This window comes from Peromyscus leucopus, chromosome 15 (genome assembly GCF_004664715.2).
Source record: "Peromyscus leucopus breed LL Stock chromosome 15, UCI_PerLeu_2.1, whole genome shotgun sequence".
Lineage (NCBI taxonomy): Eukaryota > Metazoa > Chordata > Mammalia > Rodentia > Cricetidae > Peromyscus > Peromyscus leucopus.
Window position 1 is genome coordinate 49197699 of NC_051076.1, and position 15621 is coordinate 49213319.

Here is a 15621-nt window from a genome sequence, read left to right on the forward strand (position 1 = left end):
AGTCAACCCTCCTAATAGTGCCCCTTCCTATGAGCTTATGGGGGCCAATTACATCCAAACTACCACAACCTGTACTATTGTTTATTTCCAAGTTTGTGTTGAAATTTTTACAAATTGAATCTGGTTAAAAATTTTCAACATAATCTCCACTGTCTTCTTCAATTCCTTTACTGTTTTATTCTGTTCCTTAGAAATGAGTAATTTTTTCCTTTTTTGCCTTTCATATTAGGTTCTATCCTAGGTCTCTGGGTTATCCCAGTCCTGAGTCCTGGCCCTCAGTTGGGAACTCCCTCTCAGGTATGAGTCTCCAGCTGAACCAGTTATGAGTTGGCCACTCCCACAATTTCTACACCGAATTTACCCCAGCACATCTTGTAGGCAGGACAAATTTTAGGTCAGTGGATTCTGTGGCTGGCTTGGGGTTCCAGTCCTTCCACTGGAAATCTTGCCTGGTAACAGGAGAAAGCTTGTTCAGACTTCACATCCCTCATTGCTAGAAGTCTTGGCAAAAATCACCCTCAACGATTCCTGTGAGTTTCCACTGCTCTGGGTTTCTAGCTCATCCAAGATGCCTCCAGATTTCAGTTGTTTCTCCCTGTACACTCTAATGATATCCTGCTATACTCACAGATTGGTGCCTAGCCTGTCATCAGAGAGGCTTCACCCAGAAACTGATGGAAACAGATGCAGAGACCCACGACCAAACCTTAGGCAGAGCTGGGGGAATCCTGTGGAAGAGGGGGAGGAAGGACTGACTGTAGGTCCCAGTGCTGTCAAAGGCACCACAAGAACACCCACAGAACCAACTAACCTGGGCTCATAGCGACTCACAGAGACTGAGACTGACAACGAGAGCCTGCATGGTTTGACCTGGGCCCTCTGCATATATGTTATGCAATTTGATCTTTGTGTAAGACTCCTAAGAGTGAGAGAAGGGGCTGTCTCTAACACTGGTGCCTCCATTCGGGACCCATTCCTCCTACCAGATTGCCCATCTAGCTTTGATATACCATGGCTGGCTGATATCTTTGGGGGAGGGTGCTGTCTATATCTGAAGAAAAACAGTGAAGGAGGAATAGATGGGGTTGGGAGCAGAAACTGGAAAGAGGGCAGGGAGGAGAAACTTTGGTTGGAATATAAAAATAGATAGATAGATAGATAGATAGATAGATAGATAGATAGATTAGATGATAGATAGATAGATAGATGATAGAAAAGTTAAATGAATAAATTAATTAAAAATTAAAAAAGAAATTTAATCTCTCACTTTCTTTTCTGAATACTACAGTTTGATTGTCTAGGAGACTGGCACAGATAAATTGGATGCTTTTTATTGCTTAATAAATGTAAAATGATTAACTTAGAGTATTAATGTGAAAACACCAATAGAATATTGTTTATTTTGTTCCTCTTTCTGTGACCTTTGATATTTACCAAACTAGCTGCCAGTAATGCAGTGAAATTCAAAGTCACGAATAGTACTGTTAATGACAGGATTTCCAGATGCACCACCACTGCTGGAGAGCTTTAGGTTTTAGAAGATGGGGTGGTCTAGCATGTTGCTCTTAGACAATGTCCTTCTAACCCTATGGCTTTCTATTGTCAAAGAAGGTAAGTAGAAACAGGTTTGAAACAGGTACTTCCTAATCAAATTTATCTGCTGTGTGTGTATTGAATATTTTTAATCAATTTTAAATTTTATTATAAAATATTGGACACAGAAAAGAAACTATAAAAAATTTAAGTAAAAAATTAGAAAAAATTTTTGAGTCATAAAAACTGATTGATTTATGGAGTTTCTGATAAGCAATTAAAGAGAAAAATTTTAATAAAATGGGCTTTTCTCTGTCTTCTAAACCCATTTTATGTGTGAATGGCTTCTAAATATAATTTGGAGACACAAATAGAAATCTCTTTTAAAGTGTGTGAATAATAGATGTAACAAGATGAATCTTTAAGATGGTATTCAACTTAAAGCCACTGACCAGGACAAAACTCGCAACAGACTCTAAATATCTCTGAGTATGTGTGGGATTTATTTTATATTTACAGATCAGACAAGTTTTAATGTCACAGTCATTAAAATGAGTAACTTTTCCCATTGAAACCAAATTATCCTTTATCAAATGGAAGTGCCTTTTAATAAGCCAGTGAAGAATATTGCTATTTTGAATGTGAGGCACCAAAATGCCAACAATTTGCTCTTTTCTGTTCTCTCCAGTGAACTTAGAAAATAGGAGATTATGTCACCTCTGCATTAACACTGTGTGCTTTACCAGGATTTTACAGCTGTCCCTCAGTGTTTCAGGATGCCATCACATCCAAGGAATCTCAAACAATGCCTTAAACAAGTTGTAGGATTCTGGAATTAAACTATTCTTTACTCTGGTTTTTATATTTTACTCTGGTACTCTATATTTTGCTATTTGTTGTTTGCTATTGTTTACATGTAATTATGGATTATTTATGTAACTCCTCAGTTCTCATTTAAGTGAAAAGGGTAGAATCAAGATAATTACAAACTTTTTAGAGATTCACCTTTTCACATTTTGTAACAAAATTTGTACCATTATTTTAGAGATTTTCAGCTCATTTTATTACGCTATGATAAATCACTTTGATTGCAGTCACATGAAAGCAGTCACCTAATGAGAAAAAAATGCATCCTGTCAAAGAACAGAAAGCAAATGCTTTAAATTTTTTGTACTTTAAAAATTTTTGAGATTAAGATATAATTACATTTCTCCTTATTTATTAATTCTAAAATGTTCCGTATACCCTCCTTTTTCTCTGACTCATGGCCTCTTCTTTCATTAATTTTTTATTGCATTCATGTGTGTGTATGTGTGTGTGTGTGTGTGTGTGTGTGTGTGTGTGTGTGTAGATGGGGAATATATGCATATGTGTATATATATATGGGAGGATATATGTGTATATGTGTATAAATATATACATAAATATATCCCTAAACACACACTGCTCAGTCTGTACAATGGTATTTGTAAATGCAGTTCATTGTCTGGTATTCTGTACATTCTGGAGAATGACCTACATATTTATAATATTCCTTTTAAATAAGTGAATTTACTAAGTGTACAGCAACAAAAGTTAAAGAATATGTAGCAAGTAAGAGGTAGATAAATAGATTACAAACAGACAGTAAAACATGATTTCAGGTCCTCAAGATATCAAGCATTGGTCCACTACAGTGGCTAATTTATGGCAGGCATCTGGATTTCCACTTTGAGAGTCCTCTTGGATGAGGTTTCTAAGAAAAAGAACAAATAGCAACAGAGATCACATGAACAAGTCAGGTGCTCTTAATATCCAGCAGGAACTCACTGGACGAGTTGAAACTGTAAGCTGGAGTTTCTGATTAATTCCCCTCTCCCCTGCATAGGTGAACTTGCCAACCCTCGTCTTTCACTGTTTTTTATGCTCTTCCTGGGAATCTAGATGGGAAACTCCAGCTGGCTAGCCTCACACATCCTTCTTCAGTCTATGCTGGATATATGCAAGACAACTTGATGATGTTACTTTTCCATTAGTTTTGTGCTTTACTTGGAAGCCTCAGGTCATGGGACACTGCTGTGCCCTTTGGAACCCCAGCTGTCTACAATACTAAAACAGTTGTAGTCTTGAGTTTATGCTATGGAAACAATTTGACAAAGTTTGGCTATCAGTTTTGCTGTCTGTTGGCCTATCTACTTTTCTATTTGTCTTTCATTCTATCATCTATCTAGTCTATCTATCTATCTATCTATCTATCTATCTATCTATCTGTCTATCTGTCTATCTATCTATCTGTCTATGCCATCATCTTCATCTATATCTTTCAATTGATTCTTTTACCCCTTTTATTGAAATAGATTTGTTTCTTATACAATATATCTTAATTTCAGTTTCCTCTACCTCCCAGTTTGTGCACACCTCCCCTCTCATCCAGATCTATATTCCCTTTCTGTCTCTCATTAGAAAAGAATAGGCTTCTAAAAGATAACAACAAAACATAACTAAATAAAATATAATAAGGTAAAATAAACATAATCACATTAAAATTGGATAAGAAAAATCAACATAAGAAAAGAGTCCAAGAGAATTAGAAAACCACTCATTCACATATATAGGCACTACATTAAAAACACTAAACGGAAAGTTTTAATGTATATTCAGAGAACTGGATGCAGACCTATGCAGGCCCTGTGCTTGTTGCTTCAGTCTCTGTGAGTTCATATGAACTTTTTTTCTCAGTTGATTCAGAGGGTCTTGTTTTCCTGGTGTCCTCCATCTGCTCTTTCCCTTACACCCTTTCCACCTCTTCTTCCACTGAGTTCCCTGATCTCTGAGGGGAGGTATTTGATGGAAACATCTCATTTAGAGCTAAGCATCTGAATATCTGTCTGTCTGTCTTTCTCTTTCTCTCTCTCTCTCTCTCTCTCTCTCTCTCTCTCTCTCTCTCTCTCTCTCTCTCTCTCAGTAATGTCTGGCTGTGATTCTCTGTAATTGATAAGATGGAGGTGTCTCTGATGAATGCTGAATAAAGGGCTCCTCTACAAGTATAGCAGAATATTATTAGGAGCCATTTTTATCGCTATTTCCTTTTTTAAATGTCCAGTTTTCAGTTTTACTCTAGGTCTCTGGGCTATCTAGTGTCTGGTTCTTAGTCACCCAAGTAGTGTTGGGTATGGGTTTAACCTCATGGAAGGGTCATAAGTCAAATCAGACATTACTCGGTTACTCCTACAAGCTTTGTGCCTCCATTGCCTTAGTATATTTTGCAGTCAGGGCAGCATTGTAGACCAAAGGGCTTGTGGCTGAGTTGTTGTATACATTTCTCTTTTGGTAGTCTGCAGAGTACCTGCCTTTACCAAAGACACTAGAACATAGGGAAAAAAGTTTTATATAGGCACCAGCTTGACCTCTCCATGTTCAATGAGTTGTATGAGTGTTGTCTTCAACAATAGGACCTTGTTGTCAGCTTGTAGAGAGCATCTTACTTCCTTGGCAACAGTCTGGATTATCTGGTGCATTCCAATGTGAGCCATTTAGCCAATAACTTTGGATGTAACCCAGTCCTTGTACTGGAATCTTCTCTTAGCTACAAAAATGACAAATTGGGATTTTCCCCCTCTTATTTGGATAGCCATCATATGTTTGAGAAAGTTTCCACTGCACTGGGCTTCGATTCTTCTCCTATAATGCCTCTCAAGTCTAGCTGTGCCTCCCCACATTCCATTCTTTCTACCTGATTCTCCTACTCCAGTTCTAGCCATTCACAGTTCACTCACAAAATCTATTCAATTTTCCAACCACAGAAAGTCCTATATGTCCCCCTTCCCCAGTCCTTTCCTCTATACATAATCTCTCTGGTTCCATAGATGGTAGCTTGGTTACCATTTATTTAATGGATAATGCCCACATATAAGTAAATACATACTATATTTAACTTTCCGGGTCTGGATTACCCTACTCAGAATGACTTTTTCTAGTTGCATTCATTTACCTGCAATTTTCGCATTTCCATTGTGGCTAATGATGTTAAACATTTCTTTATGTGTTTCTTAGCCATTTGAGATTCCTCTACTGAGAATTATCTGTTTAGATCTATACCCTAATCTATTGGATTATTTGGCTTTTTTGATACCTAGGTTTTGAGTTCTTCATATATTTTAGATATTTAGTCCCCTATTTATATGAAGTCAATAAAAAATTTTCCCATTCTGTAGGTTGCCATTTTGCCTAATTGACAGTGTCCTTTTCCATATAGTATTTTGGTTTCTGTAAGCTGGAACATGCACCCCTCATAGTAGCATGACACATTAACCAATGCTTAGAGTACCCCACTGCTTTCCTAACCCAAACTTCCAAAGTCTCATTTGCTCCAAACAAAAGCATGGTCAGGCCTGTCACAGTAATGCCCCTGTTACTGGTTCCAACTTCTGTCTTACTTAGGATTTCTATTGCTGTGAAGAGACAACATGACCATTGCAGACAAATTTCTAAATGGTCTTATTAAATAAAAACATGGGGCCAAATATAGGGGTGAAAAGATCAGAGAAATAGGAATAGTCACCAGCTAACCTTACCTCACCAGCTCTGCAGCTTCCAAATGCCAAGACTTCCTGTCTACACAGACTTTTATTGCCTTGCTGTTCTACCCTCTCATTGGCTATCTTAGCCCAGCTACCTCACTTCCTTGTGACCGCCAGTCTGTACAGACCTACAGGTCTCTGTGGTTGGTACTGGGATTAAAGGTGTGTGTCACCACACTTGGCTCTGTTCCCTAGTGTGGCCTTGAACAAACAGAGACCTGCCTGCTAAGTGGTCACATTAAGGGTGTGTGCTACCACTGTCTGACTTTTGTGTTTACTTAAAATGGCTTGCTATTTCCTCTGATCTCCAGGCCAACTTTATTTACTAATAGACAAATAAAATATCACCACATTTCAGCACAAATAAAATATCACCACATTTCCCCTTTTATGTCTAATAAAATTTTAAAAATAAAAAATTATAACTAATATAAGAAAAACTATATACAATAAGTACAATAACTATAAACAATATATACAAGGAATAAATACATCAACAATGTCTAGTCCATTTGCATTGACAAATTCAGAGAAAATATTCCATTATCTATCCTATTTTGGTGAGTCCAAAATGTACCTAATTCACTTTCTGTGCTCTCTTGTATTATCAACAGAAAATTATCTTATGATGTCTTTCAAACTAATACACTTAACACCTCTTATTGAAAGCTGCCATTTCAGTCCTAGTAATGCTGCAGTTTAAAGCAATAGATTCACAATAAGGCAGATTCAGATGGAACAAGACTTTAAATGGTTTACAGTGTGTGTAAAAATGTACATAGGCTTGGAAGAGAGAAGAAAATGAATATAGACAGTTATATAAAGAAATAGTTTTTTAAAAATAGTCTTTAAAGAGATAGTAAAGGTATTATAAAAATAAGCCACGTAGAGATGGATATTATACAGAGAATCTGGATTGTGTTGTCTTTGGTGTTTTTAACTGCAGAAAGACATTTGTAAAGGTTGCTAAATTGAGCATATATATACATATATGTATGAATATATATATGTGTTGTATATATATATATATATATATATATATATATATATATAGTATCTTGACTTCAAAATTTGGATCTAAGGATATGTTGCTTTAGAAAGGAGACTCTGCTTTTGTGTCCACAGGAAGCAAGAGGCTATGGATTTGTTTCAGATTAAGATACATCAGGTTTGACCAGCCAAGACCCCCTGAAAGGTCTCCAATGACACCATGGCTCAGATCATCCAATATCCAAAATCAACTTCAAAACATCTGGTTCAGAGAATACAGCATCACAGACTACTCCAGTCAGGACTTGACCATAATCCTAAAATTTTTTTTCTGTACCCTAAGATGATCAGTGCCCTCTATCAGCAGAAAGTAGCCTAGAAAACTATACCCACATACCCCCCCCTCCAAAAAATGGATTATGGACATTTGTCTTTGTTTAGGTTGTTGGTTACAAATTGTTATTGGTCATAGTCAATTTTTTTTCTAAAAGACAAAAAGAGGATATGATATAACAAGGCAGTAGTGGCACACACCTTTAATCCCAGCACTTGGAGGCAGAGCCAGGGAGATTTCTGTGAGTTCAAGGCCAGCCTGGTCTACAGAGTGAGATCCAAGACAGGCACCAAAACTACACAGAGAAACCCTGTCTGGAGAGAAAAAGAAAGAAAGAAATATAGGATATAGATATGATGGGATGATAGGGTAGATTATTGAATCTACTTTTAAAGAGCAACAACTTGTTTGAAATGTTTTACATTGCTATGGATTTTATTATTGATACAAATTTAAAGTTAAACTTGTTATATTGTATGTATATATCTACTCTTGTTTAAAGCATTTTGTTTATGCAACTCATTTGAAATTACAGTGTATAGTTGAGAAATGCAGATTAATAGTTAGTCTTCCATTCCATGATAGTCAAACTTATAGTCATGTTAAGTTTTCTAGGTTACATAGGTATAATTCAATTATATACGTAATCTTCAAACACTTCAAAGACCTACAGAATATGGCATTTAAGATGTTTTAAAAACTTAGACTTTTCTGGACATTAGGATATGCCTACTCCTGGCATTACCAATTTACTTCAAAGAGAGAGATGGGCATCAAAGACACTCTATATGGAGTTTATCTTCTTGACAAAAATAACCATTTGAGCAAGAAACTGTTCTTCTGGACTGCTTGACAAAATGTTGTATAAACTGGACATGCTGGGCCCTTAGGAAGATGACCACTGAACATTGCAAGGTAAAATGGTCCTTCAGGTTCCTGCTTCACAGAAGAAACTGTCAGACATTCTACAGGACACAGAGAATTGACTGAGAGACTCTAGGCCTATGGGCTAAAAATGGATGTCCCAATATTGTAGAAGAACTTTAGGTGACTGTCCAGGCAGCCAGCTGTCTCTGTTATTCTAGATTTTTGGAAGTTGCTTATAATGCACTTCCTGCTTACTTTGGTAATATTATATTCTTCTGGGGTCTTTGATGTAGTTGAAGACTAGATAGTTATAATTTTCCTTGGTTATGATAAAAGATAAATTAGATATGAAACTTTAGACTCACAAATATAGGATAGATAAAATATTTTCTTTAATCTTACAAAATATATAGATTAGATATTATAACTGTAATTCTTGATTGATATATACAATTTTACTATGTTAAAGTTAAAACCTTCCTTTTGTTTAGAAAGAAAAGAGTAAGTGATGAGGGAATGTCTTTTTGCATGCTGTGAAAATGTGTTGCTCTGATTGGTTGATAAATAAAATACTGATTGGCCAGTAGCCAGGCAGGAAGTATAGGCAGGATGAGCAGACAAGGAGAATTCTGAGAAGAGGAACGCTGAGTCAGGAGATGCCAGTCTGCCATCCAGGGAGCAGCATATAATGGCACACAGATAAAGCCATGGAACACATGGTGACATAGAGATTAACCAAATGGGCTGAGTTTAAGTGTAAGAGCTAGTCAGTAGTGATCCTGAGCTAATGGCCAAGCAGTTTTAGTTAATATAAGCTTTTGTTACTTGGGTCTGAGCAGCTGTGGACCAGGTGAGACACAGGAAAACTTGCAGCTACAAAGCTTGGAAATGCTTATAAAGGAAAATATTTAATTGGGGTGGCTTGTAATTTCAGAGGTTTAGTCTATTATCATCATCATGGCAGGACATGGAGGAGTGCAGGCAGACATCGTGATGAGGAAGGAGCTGAAAGTTAATACATCTTGACCTGTAGTCAAAAAGAAGTGATAAGTGTAGCTTGACTATTGGAGACCTGAAAACCTATCCCCTCAGTGACACACTTCCTCCAACAAGGCCATACCTATTCCAACAAAGACACATAATAGTGCCACTCCCTATGAGCTTAATGGGGGCCAATTACATTCAATCCGCCATACATGACATAACAATTTACACTAAGACTAAGAAAATCCCCTCATATTAAGGTTGGATGGGGCAACCCAGTAAGAGTAAAAGGGTCCCAAAGCAGGCAAAGAGTCAGTGAAGTAACCAGGAGCCAGAGACTGGATAGCCCAGAGACCTCGGATAGAACCAAATATGACTGACCAAAAAAAAAGTCAATGAAATGATTCCTAATTATATTGTGTTATACTAATAGACCAGAGCCCAGAGTAATCTTCATCATAGAGGCTTCATCCAGCAACTGATGGAAGCAGATGCAGAAACCCACATCCAAATATTAGGGGGAGCACAGAGAATCCTGCAGAAGAGAGGAAGGAAGGATGGTAGGAACCAGAGGGGTCAAGGGCACCAGAAGAACACAGTCCACAGAATCAACTAATCAATTTTTATTATAAAAGACTTTCACTTTCTTGGTTAGGTTTGTTTTGAGGAATTGTCAATAAAGGGGACAGAGACAGATTCACCTGTACCCGTATGAGAATGAAGACTAACTAAGAGCTGGATTGTGGTCATAATGATATTCCTATCTGAAACCATGCCTCTCTTTGGTAACCTCTAACAAGAAACCTCAGTGAGCTAACTTGATTTATTAATGCTCTATGAAAAGTATAATTCTCAAATTTGTTGAAGAAGAACACTTAGGATGGAAAGAATATACATTAGTAAACCATGTACCAAATGTATAGAAAAATCTTGAAATTTTTATCTTATAAAACAAAGTAAAATGAATAAGGAAGCTATAGAAAATTTGTGTGTTTTTGTCAGTGGCATTTGCTGAAACTCTTTTAAAATATTGCATGAGGTTCCCTGAAGTAGAATCATCCTTCCTGCAAAAATTCATACTATTCTGATATTAAAAGTACTAATTATTTATAAATAAGAATATAAAGAAGAAAAAGTTAATGAAACATTACATAAAAACTTATTAATGTAATCAACAATATAGTACTTCAATATGAAAGTACAAAAATAGTTCAATATGATGTAATAACATAAGATTTTTCAGTCCCAATTCAAATTATAAATAGTTATTGAATATTAATAAATATTCCTGGCCCACTTCTCTGGTGAGCTGTAAGGAATAACTTGATTTCATGAGGAAAGACCATCTCATATACCTCAGCTCTCTGAATTCTATTTGTCTCCTTCTCCGGGACAATCTCTGGACATAGTTATTTTAATTAATAGAAAGTAATTCACTGATCGAGTTTTTGTCTATGATATGAGTGTTTTTCTGTCTTTTTTTTATTGCAGTGAAACCTTGTGATTATCCACAAATCAAAAATGGTGGTCTAGTTTCTGCTGCAATCCACAAACATTCTTTCCCAGCACAGTTAGGAAAGAGATACATCATTTACTGCAATAGAGGATTTGGGCCTTTTCCCATGAATGTCATTTACTGCACTCAACAAGGATGGGAGCCTAAAGTTCCATGCCGCAGTAAGTCAACATCTATATTAAATCATGTTTAACTCTATCAAAGAGTGGAGAACAGAAGAGCACATACATGATTACATTTAAGTATCATGTCAAAAATAAGACCAACAGAAGAATTTGTGAGAAAAAAAAAAGACCAGTTCCTGTCCCTTGTGAGCAGCTCTTCATGAAATGAACATGAAAAATAGGGACTATGAGAAAGTCTTCATTGCTTGTATGTTTTATTTATAAAAACAAAAGATAAGTGGTACTCTTTTAAACATTGAGTATTAGATTTACTTTTAATGTCATTTAACTATTGTAAAGATAAGTTTTAATTTAGTTTTTTTTTAATAAAAGAAGGTCTTATGTTTTAATTTATCATCTTATGGTTCTTAGGACAACGTGTTTTCCATGAAGTGGAGAATGGGGAATCTTCAGCTTTGCAAGCAAGAAAGTTACAGGGCATGTCTATAAAAGTTAAGTGTTCTGTATCCAGAGGGCCTAGTCCAGTCTCTGGATACGGAAAACGGATATTTGGCTCAAACTGTTTTGGGGGCACCAAGGCATGGGGATCGGGATCTGTCCCTGGTCTATGGGCAGGCTTGTGGAATCTGGTGCCTGTGGTGTGACACCTTGCACAGCCTTGGTGCAGTGGGATTGGGTTCAGACCTGCCTAGGCTCAGTGTGCTGGGCTCTGCTAACTCCCCATGGGAGACCTTGATTTGGGGGTTGCAGGGTGGCTTAGGAAAGAGGGCTGGAGGGTGGGAGGAGGGAGGAGAGGGGGGTTTGTGGATAGTATGTGGAGTGAGTAGAAAATTTCTTAATAAAGAAAATCATCTAAAAAAAAAAAAAAAAAGGTAAGTGTTATTCTGGCTACAGTCTTCCAAATGGGTCAAGACACATTACATGTACAGAGAATGGCTGCTCTCCTCAACTCAAATGCATCCCTGTCAGTAAGTAACCAGCACCGAGATCACAAGATGCTCTTGACTCCCCATCCCATGTGTACTGACTATAGCAAAATGCTTCTTTTCAAGTGTATATAAGTGAATACTGAGGATTTTTGGTAAGTATATAGCAAAGTAAACACACATAATAGATATTGGGCCATACTACAACAAAACATTTAGTACATTTCATTTAATTCATAACAGTATATATTTTGAAACCATTTTGTCATTTGATTCATAACAATTAAAATTTTTTAGCTTAAAATTGAAAAAAATATAAAAGCTATGCACATAATTCATATATTCAAGAAGTAATACAACATTTTACAGAAATGCCAACTATCTCTGAGTTCTTTATGATGTGTAATTGGAAAGGGAATTCTGGGGCATTGTGCATTTTCTAGTTATCATGTTTTTCTCCAGTTTCTGTACCAATATACACTTGTGTCAATGCCTTCTTCTTATTCTATGTCCTTGCTAATGACTGTGTGATGTTACACTTCATTATTATTTTTCAAAATAACTGTCTATAAACATTACAGCAGAGCAATGCTGCTATGTATTTCTTTTATTAACATTTGAGATTTTAAAATACAAACCTAAGAAAATTTGAAGTTTTTCATTTATTTGTCAAAATCAGTTTTTTTCTATGACTTTTTTCCTGAAAAGTTAAGAGTTCAAAAAATTAATCTCTTTGAAATATATATATATAATATATATATATATTATATATATATATATATATATGTGTGTGTGTGTGTGTATCAAATGTGTTGCTTACTTTGAACCACAGCTTCTTAAATTAACCTTGGTTTGATATATTTTGACATTATCATGAATTTTTGGAACAATTTTGAAACAACCACATAATATTAATCTTCCTGTTTATGAATGTGATGCATCATTAAAAGTTTAATCTGTTTTTTAATGTTTGGCAATTGTCTTCTATTGTACCATTTTGCTGATGAGAAACTTTTGTTAGTATTATTCTTCGATATATTTCCATTGTTTAATTAATCTCTAAGAATTTTCTGTTCTCAATGATTTAAACTTTTATAGGATGAATATTAGTGACATACTTAAAATTTATACTGAATTTTTATTTGACAGTCTTTCCTTCATGCTAGTTTTACTTACATTATTAATTTTACAGATTCTTTCTATGGTCTTAGTTGGGCTGATTTCTATGGACATACTGCTTTTGTGTATTTCTGTGACTTTTTAAGATGTTATTTTATTTTTATCACCATAGATTACTTTAGAATTCTTTTTCTTTACATAAATATATGGTAATTTAGCTAGGTACCATTTTCAGAAACACATTGGTTATTTTTAATTGTGGAAAATTTTGAGGTATTTATGAAAATTGGAAGATAAACTGTTAGTTTGAAATTTATAAAATATTTCTTAGATTAATTAAATCTACAACTGAAATGAGTGCTATGACATGTGCATGATTTAGTCTGTAAGAAACTGGCATGTACATTTTCAGAATGATTGGGACATTTTATATCAATAGCAGCAATGAGCAAGGCTTCCAGTTGACTTGTTTTCCTCTAAAAATGATGAGAGTCACGATTTAGATTCTAAATGCATTAGCAAAGGAAGTATATCACTATACTTTAATTTTATATTCATAGTTGACTAATAATAGCAATCACCTAAAATGCCTATTATAATTAAATATTTTCTTTTTTAATTTATTTTATAATTCTTTACATATCTAGGATACGATTCCTTTATCAAATTTGTGAATATTTTAATTTATGGCATGGCTCATCTTATGAGTTTATAATATTATTTCCAGTCAGTGTATTTTAACACTCAATGAAGCCCAAGAAATATTTGTGAATTATTTCTGTTTATATATGACACTTAAAATAATTTTAATTTTTTTCAGAATTTTCTTTTTATTATTATTTATTTGAAAATTTTATGCCATGTGTTTTGGTCATATTTGCATAATCCAACTACTCCTGGGTATATACCGCTTCTACTACCAACCCAAATTTCTGTACTCTTTATCTTTCATATTAAACCAATGCAAGAAGCCAAACTTGTACTATTTTCATTTTGTTTGATGTGTGGTATTGTACTGGAGAATGGCTGATTTGCCAGCCCTCTCTGTGATGGAACTGGTCTAGTTTGCACTTGTGCATGCTCTCACAACCACTCAGAATTCATAGGTGCATCCCACCACATATTTCTCTCTCTTCCCAGCCATGTCACTTCCTGCCTCCATCTTTCTAGTGCTGGGATTAAAGGCATGTGTCTCCCAAGTACTGGGATCAAAGGCATGAGAATCTGAGTGCTGGAATTAAAGGTGTGAGCCTCCACTGCCTCGCTCTGTTTCTCTTTTAGACTGGATCAATCTCATGCAGCCAAGGGTGGCCTTGAACTCCTGATCTTCCTATTTCCTCATCCCAAGTGCTAGAATTAAAAGTGTGGGGCATCACTGCCTGGCCTCTATGGTTAACTAGTGGCTGGCATTACCCTCTGATCTTCAGGCAAGCTATTTGTTAGAGTACAAACAAAATATTACCCATTTCTCTTTTTTTGTCTAAAACAAAACAGAAGGTTATAACTAATATAAGAAAAACTATATACAATAAGTACAGTGAGTATATACTATATATGCAGGCAATAATTACATCAATAATGTCTACTCCATTAACACTTGACAAATTCAAAGAAAATATTCCATTATATATCTTATTTTGGTTCTATACTAATTTGCATTGTCAAAATTATCTTTTAATGTCTCTCAACCCTATATACCTTATGCCTCTTGGTGAGTTTCTTTTCTGTGTCGGTAACTATAACTATCTAGTCTTCAATTCCCTCAGAGACCTGAGAAGGAAATATTATCTATGTAAACAGGAAGTGAAAACAAGCAACTTCCAAAAAAATGTGAGAAATGACAGAAACAGCTGGCTGCCTAGAAAGTCACCCAGGGTTCCTCTGTAACATTAGGGCATCCACCTTCAGCCTACAAGCCTACCATAACTGACAGACTTATCTTTGAAGCAGGTTTTTTGAAGGACTGTCCCACCTTGTCTTGGCAAAGTTCGGCAGTCTCTTTTTTGTCCTGTTTGTCCATTTTGGACAGTAACTGTCAGCAGTCAAGGCAATGGCACTTTCTTGTTCAGTAGCTAACATTTGCCACAAAGAAAGTAAGCTCCATATGGAGTTTCTTTGATGCTCATCATCTTCCAAAGTAGATTGATACTGCCAGGAACAAACATTTCTAATAATCATAAAAAAAGAACCAATGTTATTACAACATCTTAAATGTCTATTCTGTAAATCTCTGAAGTGTTTGAAGACAACCAGTCTATTGAAAATATATCTGTTTGACCTTGAAAACATACCTAATATGATGACAAGTTTGATTGTAATGACTAACTACAAACCTTCTTTATTCTCCTAAAAGTTTGTAATAATAACTTTCAAGGACTAGCAATTTGCATTATATTGTTAAATGAGATGTATAGGTACAATAACTTGAAAAAGATTAGAAATGTATGTACAATATGTTCTAACAAATATTACAACTTTGTATCACTATACAAAGATCCTTATCAATTTAAAATATTTAAGACAAGTAGATACTTTCTAAAAGTAGATTCAATAATCTACCTTTTTATCTTATCATATATATATGCATATATATATATATAAACATATATATATTATATATATCCTTTTTTCTTTTCGGAGTAGATTAAATAATCTACACTTTTATCTT

General features: G+C 35.2%; 1 protein-coding gene across 1 annotated transcript in view; it reads left to right on the forward strand.

The window, feature by feature from the left end:
- The first annotated feature begins 1462 nt into the window (after positions 1-1462).
- Positions 1463-15621, forward strand: part of LOC114707191 (complement factor H-like) — a 52170-nt gene continuing 38011 nt past the window's right edge. The window contains exons 1-2 of the mRNA XM_028889854.2: positions 1463-1611; positions 10759-10944. The gene's annotated coding sequence lies outside the window, so the exon portion shown is untranslated. The remainder of the gene's footprint in view (positions 1612-10758; positions 10945-15621) is intronic.